This window comes from Phyllobates terribilis, unplaced genomic scaffold, assembly GCF_046119375.1.
Source record: "Phyllobates terribilis strain yellow unplaced genomic scaffold, ASM4611937v1 Scaffold_1__5_contigs__length_1240528914, whole genome shotgun sequence".
In the NCBI taxonomy this organism is placed as follows: Eukaryota; Metazoa; Chordata; class Amphibia; order Anura; family Dendrobatidae; genus Phyllobates; species Phyllobates terribilis.
In genome coordinates this window covers 534,784,509-534,797,108 of record NW_027362761.1, presented here as the reverse complement: position 1 = coordinate 534,797,108, position 12,600 = coordinate 534,784,509, and the positions used below count along the sequence as shown (strand labels likewise).

General features: G+C 62.4%; 12 non-coding genes across 12 annotated transcripts; all 12 read right to left on the bottom strand.

Annotated features, from left to right (window-relative positions):
- Positions 1-389: 389 nt before the first annotated feature.
- Positions 390-553, bottom strand: LOC141174295 (U1 spliceosomal RNA). The gene has a single exon (XR_012252840.1). It is a non-coding gene; the product is annotated as a U1 spliceosomal RNA (small nuclear RNA).
- Positions 554-1,468: 915 nt separating this feature from the next.
- LOC141174481 (U1 spliceosomal RNA) lies at positions 1,469-1,632 on the bottom strand. Its single transcript, XR_012252890.1, has one exon. It is a non-coding gene; the product is annotated as a U1 spliceosomal RNA (small nuclear RNA).
- A 915-nt stretch (positions 1,633-2,547) lies between these two features.
- LOC141174165 (U1 spliceosomal RNA) lies at positions 2,548-2,711 on the bottom strand. Its single transcript, XR_012252801.1, has one exon. It is a non-coding gene; the product is annotated as a U1 spliceosomal RNA (small nuclear RNA).
- Positions 2,712-3,626: 915 nt separating this feature from the next.
- LOC141174163 (U1 spliceosomal RNA) lies at positions 3,627-3,790 on the bottom strand. Its single transcript, XR_012252799.1, has one exon. It is a non-coding gene; the product is annotated as a U1 spliceosomal RNA (small nuclear RNA).
- A 915-nt stretch (positions 3,791-4,705) lies between these two features.
- LOC141174474 (U1 spliceosomal RNA) lies at positions 4,706-4,869 on the bottom strand. Its single transcript, XR_012252889.1, has one exon. It is a non-coding gene; the product is annotated as a U1 spliceosomal RNA (small nuclear RNA).
- Positions 4,870-5,784: 915 nt separating this feature from the next.
- LOC141174415 (U1 spliceosomal RNA) lies at positions 5,785-5,948 on the bottom strand. Its single transcript, XR_012252876.1, has one exon. It is a non-coding gene; the product is annotated as a U1 spliceosomal RNA (small nuclear RNA).
- A 915-nt stretch (positions 5,949-6,863) lies between these two features.
- On the bottom strand, positions 6,864-7,027 carry LOC141174409 (U1 spliceosomal RNA). Its single transcript, XR_012252875.1, has one exon. It is a non-coding gene; the product is annotated as a U1 spliceosomal RNA (small nuclear RNA).
- A 915-nt stretch (positions 7,028-7,942) lies between these two features.
- Positions 7,943-8,106, bottom strand: LOC141174160 (U1 spliceosomal RNA). The gene has a single exon (XR_012252798.1). It is a non-coding gene; the product is annotated as a U1 spliceosomal RNA (small nuclear RNA).
- A 915-nt stretch (positions 8,107-9,021) lies between these two features.
- Positions 9,022-9,185, bottom strand: LOC141174402 (U1 spliceosomal RNA). The gene has a single exon (XR_012252874.1). It is a non-coding gene; the product is annotated as a U1 spliceosomal RNA (small nuclear RNA).
- Positions 9,186-10,100: 915 nt separating this feature from the next.
- Positions 10,101-10,264, bottom strand: LOC141174545 (U1 spliceosomal RNA). Its single transcript, XR_012252907.1, has one exon. It is a non-coding gene; the product is annotated as a U1 spliceosomal RNA (small nuclear RNA).
- A 915-nt stretch (positions 10,265-11,179) lies between these two features.
- LOC141174387 (U1 spliceosomal RNA) lies at positions 11,180-11,343 on the bottom strand. The gene has a single exon (XR_012252870.1). It is a non-coding gene; the product is annotated as a U1 spliceosomal RNA (small nuclear RNA).
- Positions 11,344-12,259: 916 nt separating this feature from the next.
- Positions 12,260-12,423, bottom strand: LOC141174327 (U1 spliceosomal RNA). The gene has a single exon (XR_012252849.1). It is a non-coding gene; the product is annotated as a U1 spliceosomal RNA (small nuclear RNA).
- Positions 12,424-12,600: the final 177 nt, after the last annotated feature.

Below are 12,600 nucleotides of genomic sequence, written 5' to 3'. Positions count from 1 at the left end.
CTTTCGGCCGCTCGCGCTCTCCCTGGAACACGGCGTTGCCTCGTGTGCTCCAAAGCATGCCTTTGGTTCGCTGCAAATCCAGCATGTTGGGGCGCTAGTCCCGACACCTGCAGAAGAGCAGAGGGAGCCATGTCGTCACCAAGTGAATGAGATGCAAACGAGCAGATCAATCCCCAGCAGCATGCAGGGGGCGCCAAGTCCAACAAACAAAGCACAAAGCAAAGGCAAAAGGCCCCAAGCCAACAAAAAAGCAAGCAACTCGTCCCTTCTTAGCCAGGGCAGGGAGAAGGTGGCGGCGTAGGCCCACAAGGGGGAGCCAAAGGCCACGTCCACCTCTCCGAGCTTCTCATCATTCCTAAAGCACTGTTCTGTCATTGACCGGAGGAAATCAGGGGAAAGCGCGAACGCAGTCCCCCACTACCACAAATTATGCAGTCAAGTTTCCCGCATTTGGGGAAATCGCAGGGGTCAGCACACCCGGAGTGCAATGGATGAGCCTCACCCTGGGAGAACCACCTTAGTGATCATGGTATCTCCCCTGCCAGGTAAGTATGAGTTGGAGCCCGCCGGGCCGACGAGCGCCCCTCTGGCGCAGCCCCCCAGCATCGCGGAGTCTCGTGCACCAAAAGTAAGGGGTGGTGTGGCCCGGCGGCGCCTGCACGGACGCTCCCCGAGTGGGTGACGCCGGGCGCTCAAGGCGCAGCTGACGCCCCGTCCGTCCCCCAGAGGGCAGGCCGAGCTCAAGCGGAAAACCGTCCAAGATGCACAGCAGCAGCAGCCTGATCATTTGCATAGAGGGGCGGCTGCTCCCAAGCACTACGTCGCTGCGGCCGGGAACAGGCAGGCAGCTAGAGCTCTGCAGCTGCCACCCTCTGCTGGCACCCTGTCGTGACTCACTCAGCTGCGGCCAGGAGGACGCACGGTGGAGGAGGCTCAAGGGCAGGCCCAGCAGCTGCTTCGGGTCGACCGACCGAACGGCAGACAGCTGTGCACCGGCGGGCCACTCACAACTCCAGCTCCGGCCGCGAGATGGGGACGCTGCAAGTGGCCACCCTTGAGCGTGCCTGCGCAGGAGGAGGCTTTCGGCCGCTCGCGCTCTCCCTGGAACACGGCGTTGCCTCGTGTGCTCCAAAGCATGCCTTTGGTTCGCTGCAAATCCAGCATGTTGGGGCGCTAGTCCCGACACCTGCAGAAGAGCAGAGGGAGCCATGTCGTCACCAAGTGAATGAGATGCAAACGAGCAGATCAATCCCCAGCAGCAGGCAGGGGGCGCCAAGTCCAACAAACAAAGCACAAAGCAAAGGCAAAAGGCCCCAAGCCAACAAAAAAGCAAGCAACTCGTCCCTTCTTAGCCAGGGCAGGGAGAAGGTGGCGGCGTAGGCCCACAAGGGGGAGCCAAAGGCCACGTCCACCTCTCCGAGCTTCTCATCATTCCCAAAGCACTGTTCTGTCATTGACCGGAGGAAATCAGGGGAAAGCGCGAACGCAGTCGCCCACTACCACAAATTATGCAGTCGAGTTTCCCGCATTTGGGGAAATCGCAGGGGTCAGCACACCCGGAGTGCAATGGATGAGCCTCACCCTGGGAGAACCACCTTAGTGATCATGGTATCTCCCCTGCCAGGTAAGTATGAGTTGGAGCCCGCCGGGCCGACGAGCGCCCCTCTGGCGCAGCCCCCCAGCATCGCGGAGTCTCGTGCACCAAAAGTAAGGGGTGGTGTGGCCCGGCGGCGCCTGCACGGACGCTCCCCGAGTGGGTGACGCCGGGCGCTCAAGGCGCAGCTGACGCCCCGTCCGTCCCCCAGAGGGCAGGCCGAGCTCAAGCGGAAAACCGTCCAAGATGCACAGCAGCAGCAGCCTGATCATTTGCATATAGGGGCGGCTGCTCCCAAGCACTACGTCGCTGCGGCCGGGAACAGGCAGGCAGCTAGAGCTCTGCAGCTGCCACCCTCTGCTGGCACCCTGTCGTGACTCACTCAGCTGCGGCCAGGAGGACGCACGGTGGAGGAGGCTCAAGGGCAGGCCCAGCAGCTGCTTCGGGTCGACCGACCGAACGGCAGACAGCTGTGCACCGGCGGGCCACTCACAACTCCAGCTCCGGCCGCGAGATGGGGACGCTGCAAGTGGCCACCCTTGAGCGTGCCTGCGCAGGAGGAGGCTTTCGGCCGCTCGCGCTCTCCCTGGAACACGGCGTTGCCTCGTGTGCTCCAAAGCATGCCTTTGGTTCGCTGCAAATCCAGCATGTTGGGGCGCTAGTCCCGACACCTGCAGAAGAGCAGAGGGAGCCATGTCGTCACCAAGTGAATGAGATGCAAACGAGCAGATCAATCCCCAGCAGCATGCAGGGGGCGCCAAGTCCAACAAACAAAGCACAAAGCAAAGGCAAAAGGCCCCAAGCCAACAAAAAAGCAAGCAACTCGTCCCTTCTTAGCCAGGGCAGGGAGAAGGTGGCGGCGTAGGCCCACAAGGGGGAGCCAAAGGCCACGTCCACCTCTCCGAGCTTCTCATCATTCCCAAAGCACTGTTCTGTCATTGACCGGAGGAAATCAGGGGAAAGCGCGAACGCAGTCCCCCACTACCACAAATTATGCAGTCGAGTTTCCCGCATTTGGGGAAATCGCAGGGGTCAGCACACCCGGAGTGCAATGGATGAGCCTCACCCTGGGAGAACCACCTTAGTGATCATGGTATCTCCCCTGCCAGGTAAGTATGAGTTGGAGCCCGCCGGGCCGACGAGCGCCCCTCTGGCGCAGCCCCCCAGCATCGCGGAGTCTCGTGCACCAAAAGTAAGGGGTGGTGTGGCCCGGCGGCGCCTGCACGGACGCTCCCCGAGTGGGTGACGCCGGGCGCTCAAGGCGCAGCTGACGCCCCGTCCGTCCCCCAGAGGGCAGGCCGAGCTCAAGCGGAAAACCGTCCAAGATGCACAGCAGCAGCAGCCTGATCATTTGCATATAGGGGCGGCTGCTCCCAAGCACTACGTCGCTGCGGCCGGGAACAGGCAGGCAGCTAGAGCTCTGCAGCTGCCACCCTCTGCTGGCACCCTGTCGTGACTCACTCAGCTGCGGCCAGGAGGACGCACGGTGGAGGAGGCTCAAGGGCAGGCCCAGCAGCTGCTTCGGGTCGACCGACCGAACGGCAGACAGCTGTGCACCGGCGGGCCACTCACAACTCCAGCTCCGGCCGCGAGATGGGGACGCTGCAAGTGGCCACCCTTGAGCGTGCCTGCGCAGGAGGAGGCTTTCGGCCGCTCGCGCTCTCCCTGGAACACGGCGTTGCCTCGTGTGCTCCAAAGCATGCCTTTGGTTCGCTGCAAATCCAGCATGTTGGGGCGCTAGTCCCGACACCTGCAGAAGAGCAGAGGGAGCCATGTCGTCACCAAGTGAATGAGATGCAAACGAGCAGATCAATCCCCAGCAGCATGCAGGGGGCGCCAAGTCCAACAAACAAAGCACAAAGCAAAGGCAAAAGGCCCCAAGCCAACAAAAAAGCAAGCAACTCGTCCCTTCTTAGCCAGGGCAGGGAGAAGGTGGCGGCGTAGGCCCACAAGGGGGAGCCAAAGGCCACGTCCACCTCTCCGAGCTTCTCATCATTCCTAAAGCACTGTTCTGTCATTGACCGGAGGAAATCAGGGGAAAGCGCGAACGCAGTCCCCCACTACCACAAATTATGCAGTCGAGTTTCCCGCATTTGGGGAAATCGCAGGGGTCAGCACACCCGGAGTGCAATGGATGAGCCTCACCCTGGGAGAACCACCTTAGTGATCATGGTATCTCCCCTGCCAGGTAAGTATGAGTTGGAGCCCGCCGGGCCGACGAGCGCCCCTCTGGCGCAGCCCCCCAGCATCGCGGAGTCTCGTGCACCAAAAGTAAGGGGTGGTGTGGCCCGGCGGCGCCTGCACGGACGCTCCCCGAGTGGGTGACGCCGGGCGCTCAAGGCGCAGCTGACGCCCCGTCCGTCCCCCAGAGGGCAGGCCGAGCTCAAGCGGAAAACCGTCCAAGATGCACAGCAGCAGCAGCCTGATCATTTGCATATAGGGGCGGCTGCTCCCAAGCACTACGTCGCTGCGGCCGGGAACAGGCAGGCAGCTAGAGCTCTGCAGCTGCCACCCTCTGCTGGCACCCTGTCGTGACTCACTCAGCTGCGGCCAGGAGGACGCACGGTGGAGGAGGCTCAAGGGCAGGCCCAGCAGCTGCTTCGGGTCGACCGACCGAACGGCAGACAGCTGTGCACCGGCGGGCCACTCACAACTCCAGCTCCGGCCGCGAGATGGGGACGCTGCAAGTGGCCACCCGTGAGCGTGCCTGCGCAGGAGGAGGCTTTCGGCCGCTCGCGCTCTCCCTGGAACACGGCGTTGCCTCGTGTGCTCCAAAGCATGCCTTTGGTTCGCTGCAAATCCAGCATGTTGGGGCGCTAGTCCCGACACCTGCAGAAGAGCAGAGGGAGCCATGTCGTCACCAAGTGAATGAGATGCAAACGAGCAGATCAATCCCCAGCAGCAGGCAGGGGGCGCCAAGTCCAACAAACAAAGCACAAAGCAAAGGCAAAAGGCCCCAAGCCAACAAAAAAGCAAGCAACTCGTCCCTTCTTAGCCAGGGCAGGGAGAAGGTGGCGGCGTAGGCCCACAAGGGGGAGCCAAAGGCCACGTCCACCTCTCCGAGCTTCTCATCATTCCCAAAGCACTGTTCTGTCATTGACCGGAGGAAATCAGGGGAAAGCGCGAACGCAGTCGCCCACTACCACAAATTATGCAGTCGAGTTTCCCGCATTTGGGGAAATCGCAGGGGTCAGCACACCCGGAGTGCAATGGATGAGCCTCACCCTGGGAGAACCACCTTAGTGATCATGGTATCTCCCCTGCCAGGTAAGTATGAGTTGGAGCCCGCCGGGCCGACGAGCGCCCCTCTGGCGCAGCCCCCCAGCATCGCGGAGTCTCGTGCACCAAAAGTAAGGGGTGGTGTGGCCCGGCGGCGCCTGCACGGACGCTCCCCGAGTGGGTGACGCCGGGCGCTCAAGGCGCAGCTGACGCCCCGTCCGTCCCCCAGAGGGCAGGCCGAGCTCAAGCGGAAAACCGTCCAAGATGCACAGCAGCAGCAGCCTGATCATTTGCATATAGGGGCGGCTGCTCCCAAGCACTACGTCGCTGCGGCCGGGAACAGGCAGGCAGCTAGAGCTCTGCAGCTGCCACCCTCTGCTGGCACCCTGTCGTGACTCACTCAGCTGCGGCCAGGAGGACGCACGGTGGAGGAGGCTCAAGGGCAGGCCCAGCAGCTGCTTCGGGTCGACCGACCGAACGGCAGACAGCTGTGCACCGGCGGGCCACTCACAACTCCAGCTCCGGCCGCGAGATGGGGACGCTGCAAGTGGCCACCCTTGAGCGTGCCTGCGCAGGAGGAGGCTTTCGGCCGCTCGCGCTCTCCCTGGAACACGGCGTTGCCTCGTGTGCTCCAAAGCATGCCTTTGGTTCGCTGCAAATCCAGCATGTTGGGGCGCTAGTCCCGACACCTGCAGAAGAGCAGAGGGAGCCATGTCGTCACCAAGTGAATGAGATGCAAACGAGCAGATCAATCCCCAGCAGCAGGCAGGGGGCGCCAAGTCCAACAAACAAAGCACAAAGCAAAGGCAAAAGGCCCCAAGCCAACAAAAAAGCAAGCAACTCGTCCCTTCTTAGCCAGGGCAGGGAGAAGGTGGCGGCGTAGGCCCACAAGTGGGAGCCAAAGGCCACGTCCACCTCTCCGAGCTTCTCATCATTCCCAAAGCACTGTTCTGTCATTGACCGGAGGAAATCAGGGGAAAGCGCGAACGCAGTCCCCCACTACCACAAATTATGCAGTCGAGTTTCCCGCATTTGGGGAAATCTCAGGGGTCAGCACACCCGGAGTGCAATGGATGAGCCTCACCCTGGGAGAACCACCTTAGTGATCATGGTATCTCCCCTGCCAGGTAAGTATGAGTTGGAGCCCGCCGGGCCGACGAGCGCCCCTCTGGCGCAGCCCCCCAGCATCGCGGAGTCTCGTGCACCAAAAGTAAGGGGTGGTGTGGCCCGGCGGCGCCTGCACGGACGCTCCCCGAGTGGGTGACGCCGGGCGCTCAAGGCGCAGCTGACGCCCCGTCCGTCCCCCGGAGGGCAGGCCGAGCTCAAGCGGAAAACCGTCCAAGATGCACAGCAGCAGCAGCCTGATCATTTGCATATAGGGGCGGCTGCTCCCAAGCACTACGTCGCTGCGGCCGGGAACAGGCAGGCAGCTAGAGCTCTGCAGCTGCCACCCTCTGCTGGCACCCTGTCGTGACTCACTCAGCTGCGGCCAGGAGGACGCACGGTGGAGGAGGCTCAAGGGCAGGCCCAGCAGCTGCTTCGGGTCGACCGACCGAACGGCAGACAGCTGTGCACCGGCGGGCCACTCACAACTCCAGCTCCGGCCGCGAGATGGGGACGCTGCAAGTGGCCACCCTTGAGCGTGCCTGCGCAGGAGGAGGCTTTCGGCCGCTCGCGCTCTCCCTGGAACACGGCGTTGCCTCGTGTGCTCCAAAGCATGCCTTTGGTTCGCTGCAAATCCAGCATGTTGGGGCGCTAGTCCCGACACCTGCAGAAGAGCAGAGGGAGCCATGTCGTCACCAAGTGAATGAGATGCAAACGAGCAGATCAATCCCCAGCAGCAGGCAGGGGGCGCCAAGTCCAACAAACAAAGCACAAAGCAAAGGCAAAAGGCCCCAAGCCAACAAAAAAGCAAGCAACTCGTCCCTTCTTAGCCAGGGCAGGGAGAAGGTGGCGGCGTAGGCCCACAAGTGGGAGCCAAAGGCCACGTCCACCTCTCCGAGCTTCTCATCATTCCCAAAGCACTGTTCTGTCATTGACCGGAGGAAATCAGGGGAAAGCGCGAACGCAGTCCCCCACTACCACAAATTATGCAGTCGAGTTTCCCGCATTTGGGGAAATCTCAGGGGTCAGCACACCCGGAGTGCAATGGATGAGCCTCACCCTGGGAGAACCACCTTAGTGATCATGGTATCTCCCCTGCCAGGTAAGTATGAGTTGGAGCCCGCCGGGCCGACGAGCGCCCCTCTGGCGCAGCCCCCCAGCATCGCGGAGTCTCGTGCACCAAAAGTAAGGGGTGGTGTGGCCCGGCGGCGCCTGCACGGACGCTCCCCGAGTGGGTGACGCCGGGCGCTCAAGGCGCAGCTGACGCCCCGTCCGTCCCCCGGAGGGCAGGCCGAGCTCAAGCGGAAAACCGTCCAAGATGCACAGCAGCAGCAGCCTGATCATTTGCATATAGGGGCGGCTGCTCCCAAGCACTACGTCGCTGCGGCCGGGAACAGGCAGGCAGCTAGAGCTCTGCAGCTGCCACCCTCTGCTGGCACCCTGTCGTGACTCACTCAGCTGCGGCCAGGAGGACGCACGGTGGAGGAGGCTCAAGGGCAGGCCCAGCAGCTGCTTCGGGTCGACCGACCGAACGGCAGACAGCTGTGCACCGGCGGGCCACTCACAACTCCAGCTCCGGCCGCGAGATGGGGACGCTGCAAGTGGCCACCCTTGAGCGTGCCTGCGCAGGAGGAGGCTTTCGGCCGCTCGCGCTCTCCCTGGAACACGGCGTTGCCTCGTGTGCTCCAAAGCATGCCTTTGGTTCGCTGCAAATCCAGCATGTTGGGGCGCTAGTCCCGACACCTGCAGAAGAGCAGAGGGAGCCATGTCGTCACCAAGTGAATGAGATGCAAACGAGCAGATCAATCCCCAGCAGCATGCAGGGGGCGCCAAGTCCAACAAACAAAGCACAAAGCAAAGGCAAAAGGCCCCAAGCCAACAAAAAAGCAAGCAACTCGTCCCTTCTTAGCCAGGGCAGGGAGAAGGTGGCGGCGTAGGCCCACAAGGGGGAGCCAAAGGCCACGTCCACCTCTCCGAGCTTCTCATCATTCCTAAAGCACTGTTCTGTCATTGACCGGAGGAAATCAGGGGAAAGCGCGAACGCAGTCCCCCACTACCACAAATTATGCAGTCGAGTTTCCCGCATTTGGGGAAATCGCAGGGGTCAGCACACCCGGAGTGCAATGGATGAGCCTCACCCTGGGAGAACCACCTTAGTGATCATGGTATCTCCCCTGCCAGGTAAGTATGAGTTGGAGCCCGCCGGGCCGACGAGCGCCCCTCTGGCGCAGCCCCCCAGCATCGCGGAGTCTCGTGCACCAAAAGTAAGGGGTGGTGTGGCCCGGCGGCGCCTGCACGGACGCTCCCCGAGTGGGTGACGCCGGGCGCTCAAGGCGCAGCTGACGCCCCGTCCGTCCCCCAGAGGGCAGGCCGAGCTCAAGCGGAAAACCGTCCAAGATGCACAGCAGCAGCAGCCTGATCATTTGCATATAGGGGCGGCTGCTCCCAAGCACTACGTCGCTGCGGCCGGGAACAGGCAGGCAGCTAGAGCTCTGCAGCTGCCACCCTCTGCTGGCACCCTGTCGTGACTCACTCAGCTGCGGCCAGGAGGACGCACGGTGGAGGAGGCTCAAGGGCAGGCCCAGCAGCTGCTTCGGGTCGACCGACCGAACGGCAGACAGCTGTGCACCGGCGGGCCACTCACAACTCCAGCTCCGGCCGCGAGATGGGGACGCTGCAAGTGGCCACCCTTGAGCGTGCCTGCGCAGGAGGAGGCTTTCGGCCGCTCGCGCTCTCCCTGGAACACGGCGTTGCCTCGTGTGCTCCAAAGCATGCCTTTGGTTCGCTGCAAATCCAGCATGTTGGGGCGCTAGTCCCGACACCTGCAGAAGAGCAGAGGGAGCCATGTCGTCACCAAGTGAATGAGATGCAAACGAGCAGATCAATCCCCAGCAGCAGGCAGGGGGCGCCAAGTCCAACAAACAAAGCACAAAGCAAAGGCAAAAGGCCCCAAGCCAACAAAGAAGCAAGCAACTCGTCCCTTCTTAGCCAGGGCAGGGAGAAGGTGGCGGCGTAGGCCCACAAGGGGGAGCCAAAGGCCAAATCCACCTCTCCGAGCTTCTCATCATTCCCAAAGCACTGTTCTGTCATTGACCGGAGGAAATCAGGGGAAAGCGCGAACGCAGTCCCCCACTACCACAAATTATGCAGTCGAGTTTCCTGCATTTGGGGAAATCGCAGGGGTCAGCACACCCGGAGTGCAATGGATGAGCCTCACCCTGGGAGAACCACCTTAGTGATCATGGTATCTCCCCTGCCAGGTAAGTATGAGTTGGAGCCCGCCGGGCCGACGAGCGCCCCTCTGGCGCAGCCCCCCAGCATCGCGGAGTCTCGTGCACCAAAAGTAAGGGGTGGTGTGGCCCGGCGGCGCCTGCACGGACGCTCCCCGAGTGGGTGACGCCGGGCGCTCAAGGCGCAGCTGACGCCCCGTCCGTCCCCCAGAGGGCAGGCCGAGCTCAAGCGGAAAACCGTCCAAGATGCACAGCAGCAGCAGCCTGATCATTTGCATATAGGGGCGGCTGCTCCCAAGCACTACGTCGCTGCGGCCGGGAACAGGCAGGCAGCTAGAGCTCTGCAGCTGCCACCCTCTGCTGGCACCCTGTCGTGACTCACTCAGCTGCGGCCAGGAGGACGCACGGTGGAGGAGGCTCAAGGGCAGGCCCAGCAGCTGCTTCGGGTCGACCGACCGAACGGCAGACAGCTGTGCACCGGCGGGCCACTCACAACTCCAGCTCCGGCCGCGAGATGGGGACGCTGCAAGTGGCCACCCTTGAGCGTGCCTGCGCAGGAGGAGGCTTTCGGCCGCTCGCGCTCTCCCTGGAACACGGCGTTGCCTCGTGTGCTCCAAAGCATGCCTTTGGTTCGCTGCAAATCCAGCATGTTGGGGCGCTAGTCCCGACACCTGCAGAAGAGCAGAGGGAGCCATGTCGTCACCAAGTGAATGAGATGCAAACGAGCAGATCAATCCCCAGCAGCAGGCAGGGGGCGCCAAGTCCAACAAACAAAGCACAAAGCAAAGGCAAAAGGCCCCAAGCCAACAAAAAAGCAAGCAACTCGTCCCTTCTTAGCCAGGGCAGGGAGAAGGTGGCGGCGTAGGCCCACAAGGGGGAGCCAAAGGCCACGTCCACCTCTCCGAGCTTCTCATCATTCCCAAAGCACTGTTCTGTCATTGACCGGAGGAAATCAGGGGAAAGCGCGAACGCAGTCGCCCACTACCACAAATTATGCAGTCGAGTTTCCCGCATTTGGGGAAATCGCAGGGGTCAGCACACCCGGAGTGCAATGGATGAGCCTCACCCTGAGAGAACCACCTTAGTGATCATGGTATCTCCCCTGCCAGGTAAGTATGAGTTGGAGCCCGCCGGGCCGACGAGCGCCCCTCTGGCGCAGCCCCCCAGCATCGCGGAGTCTCGTGCACCAAAAGTAAGGGGTGGTGTGGCCCGGCGGCGCCTGCACGGACGCTCCCCGAGTGGGTGACGCCGGGCGCTCAAGGCGCAGCTGACGCCCCGTCTGTCCCCCAGAGGGCAGGCCGAGCTCAAGCGGAAAACCGTCCAAGATGCACAGCAGCAGCAGCCTGATCATTTGCATATAGGGGCGGCTGCTCCCAAGCACTACGTCGCTGCGGCCGGGAACAGGCAGGCAGCTAGAGCTCGGCAGCTGCCACCCTCTGCTGGCACCCTGTCGTGACTCACTCAGCTGCGGCCAGGAGGACGCACGGTGGAGGAGGCTCAAGGGCAGGCCCAGCAGCTGCTTCGGGTCGACTGACCGAACGGCAGACAGCTGTGCACCGGCGGGCCACTCACAACTCCAGCTCCGGCCGCGAGATGGGGACGCTGCAAGTGGCCACCCTTGAGCGTGCCTGCGCAGGAGGAGGCTTTCGGCCGCTCGCGCTCTCCCTGGAACACGGCGTTGCCTCGTGTGCTCCAAAGCATGCCTTTGGTTCGCTGCAAATCCAGCATGTTGGGGCGCTAGTCCCGACACCTGCAGAAGAGCAGAGGGAGCCATGTCGTCACCAAGTGAATGAGATGCAAACGAGCAGATCAATCCCCAGCAGCAGGCAGGGGGCGCCAAGTCCAACAAACAAAGCACAAAGCAAAGGCAAAAGGCCCCAAGCCAACAAAGAAGCAAGCAACTCGTCCCTTCTTAGCCAGGGCAGGGAGAAGGTGGCGGCGTAGGCCCACAAGGGGGAGCCAAAGGCCACGTCCACCTCTCCGAGCTTCTCATCATTCCCAAAGCACTGTTCTGTCATTGACCGGAGGAAATCAGGGGAAAGCGCGAATGCAGTCCCCCACTACCACAAATTATGCAGTCGAGTTTCCCGCATTTGGGGAAATCGCAGGGGTCAGCACACCCGGAGTGCAATGGATGAGCCTCACCCTGGGAGAACCACCTTAGTGATCATGGTATCTCCCCTGCCAGGTAAGTATGAGTTGGAGCCCGCCGGGCCGACGAGCGCCCCTCTGGCGCAGCCCCCCAGCATCGCGGAGTCTCGTGCACCAAAAGTAAGGGGTGGTGTGGCCCGGCGGCGCCTGCACGGACGCTCCCCGAGTGGGTGACGCCGGGCGCTCAAAGGCGCAGCTGACGCCCCGTCCGTCCCCCAGAGGGCAGGCCGAGCTCAAGCGGAAAACCGTCCAAGATGCACAGCAGCAGCAGCCTGATCATTTGCATATAGGGGCGGCTGCTCCCAAGCACTACGTCGCTGCGGCCGGGAACAGGCAGGCAGCTAGAGCTCTGCAGCTGCCACCCTCTGCTGGCACCCTGTCGTGACTCACTCAGCTGCGGCCAGGAGGACGCACGGTGGAGGAGGCTCAAGGGCAGGCCCAGCAGCTGCTTCGGGTCGACCGACCGAACGGCAGACAGCTGTGCACCGGCGGGCCACTCACAACTCCAGCTCCGGCCGCGAGATGGGGACGCTGCAAGTGGCCACCCTTGAGCGTGCCTGCGCAGGAGGAGGCTTTCGGCCGCTCGCGCTCTCCCTGGAACACGGCGTTGCCTCGTGTGCTCCAAAGCATGCCTTTGGTTCGCTGCAAATCCAGCATGTTGGGGCGCTAGTCCCGACACCTGCAGAAGAGCAGAGGGAGCCATGTCGTCACCAAGTGAATGAGATGCAAACGAGCAGATCAATCCCCAGCAGCAGGCAGGGGGCGCCAAGTCCAACAAACAAAGCACAAAGCAAAGGCAAAAGGCCCCAAGCCAACAAAGAAGCAAGCAACTCGTCCCTTCTTAGCCAGGGCAGGGAGAAGGTGGCGGCGTAGGCCCACAAGGGGAAGCCAAAGGCCACGTCCACCTCTCCGAGCTTCTTATCATTCCCAAAGCACTGTTCTGTCATTGACCGGAGGAAATCAGGGGAAAGCGCGAACGCAGTCCCCCACTACCACAAATTATGCAGTCGAGTTTCCCGCATTTGGGGAAATCGCAGGGGTCAGCACACCCAGAGTGCAATGGATGAGCCTCATCCTGGGAGAACCACCTTAGTGATCATGGTATCTCCCCTGCCAGGTAAGTATGAGTTGGAGCCCGCCGGGCCGACGAGCGCCCCTCTGGCGCAGCCCCCCAGCATCGCGGAGTCTCGTGCACCAAAAGTAAGGGGTGGTGTGGCCCGGCGGCGCCTGCACGGACGCTCCCCGAGTGGGTGACGCCGGGCGCTCAAGGCGCAGCTGACGCCCTGTCCGTCCCCCAGAGGG